We start from the raw sequence: 1,807 nt of genomic DNA, 5'->3' as shown, positions 1-1,807 counted from the left end.
TGTGTGTGGAATATATATATATATGTTTGTGTGTGTATGTATATATATATGCACTGTCTATATTATATAATATATAATATGTTGCAAATGTTACAATATGGTATAATGTAATATATAATATGTAAACTATACTATATAATATCATGTATATCATATAATATATAATGCATAATATGTAAATATGCATGGTATGATATGTGATGTGTGAAGCTTGATATACAATATAATATATATGATCTCACACACACACACACACACACACACACACACACGTTGTTCTAACCTGGATAAATGAATGGATTTCACACAATGTGAAATTTCAAATCATAATAATTTTGTATAATCAGATAATTTTATTTAATATTAGGATACAAAGGAAGTATTTCTGAGAACTTAAGATGAAAGAGCAAGCTAATTTAAATTGAGCAAACATCTCATATCATGGATAACTTTATATAAATCATATTGTGTGAAATCTATTCAGTTTATCTGAGGAACAGTATTATATGTATACATGCTTTCCATGTATTAAACAATATAATAATATATGATATATAATTGAATATATAATTCTCTAACCCAGATAAACTAAATGTGGCCTTTTAAACAAATGTGTCCAAAATATGAGTTCAATATATTGTATGTAATAAATATACTTTGTAATATATAATATATAACATGTTATGTATAATGTACAATGTGTAATATGCAATGTTTAGCATGTAATAAGTAATATGTAATTGTATATGTGATCCTCTGATCAGATATTTACTTTATGTCTGTACATGTATATATGTATATATATAAAACATGATACATATGTAGATTTAAAAATATAACATTTCTAAATTTTTGAATTTTGCATATAGTCATTAATAGTTAACAAAATAATAAAAAATTCTTTAGTAATGTAACCATGATTTCAGGACAAGAAGAAATGCTAAGAAGCCCAGCTGACAGAAACACCATTGCTAGATGACCTTAACAACACTCACAGGATGTCACATGATGTCAACTAGTGGCTAAAGATATGCCAGCATTTAACAAAGTCATATAATAACACGTATAAGAGGAAAACTCATATCTCTGAGTGCCTGCAGAAAGAAACAGGAAAGAGCATATGTCAGCAGCTTGACAGCACACCTAAAAGCTCTAGAACAAAAAGAAGCAAATACACACAGGAGGAGTAGAAGGCAGGAAATAATCAAACTCAGAGCTGAAATCAGCCAAGTAGAAACAAAAAGGACATAGAAAGAATCAACAGAACCAAAAGTTGGTTCTTTGAGAAAATCAACAAGATAGATAAACCCTTGGCCAGACTAACGAGAGGACACAGAGAGTCTGTCCAAATTAACAAAATCAGAAATGAAAAGGAAGACATAACTACAGATTCAGAGGAAATTCAAAAAATCATCAGATCTTACTATAAAAGCCTATATTCAACGAAACTTGAAAATCTGCAGGATATGGACAATTTCCTAGACAGATACCAGGTACCGAGGATAAATCAGGAACAGATAAACCAGTTAAACAACCCCATAACTCCTAAGGAAATAGAAGCAGTCATTAAAGGTCTCCCAACCAAAAAGAGCCCAGGTCCAGACGGGTTTAGTGCAGAATTCTATCAGACCTTCATAGAAGACCTCATACCAATATTATCCAAACAATTCCACAAAATTGAAACAGATGGAGCACTACCGAATTCCTTCCATGAAGCCACAATAAATCGTGTACCTAAACCACACAAAGACCCAACAAAGAAAGCGAACTTCAGACCAATTTCCCTTATGAATATCGACGCAAAAAT

This window comes from Rattus norvegicus, chromosome 1 (genome assembly GCF_036323735.1).
Source record: "Rattus norvegicus strain BN/NHsdMcwi chromosome 1, GRCr8, whole genome shotgun sequence".
Taxonomy (NCBI): Eukaryota; Metazoa; Chordata; class Mammalia; order Rodentia; family Muridae; genus Rattus; species Rattus norvegicus.
The sequence above is the reverse complement of the archived record's forward strand: the minus strand, read 5'-3'. Positions refer to the sequence as shown.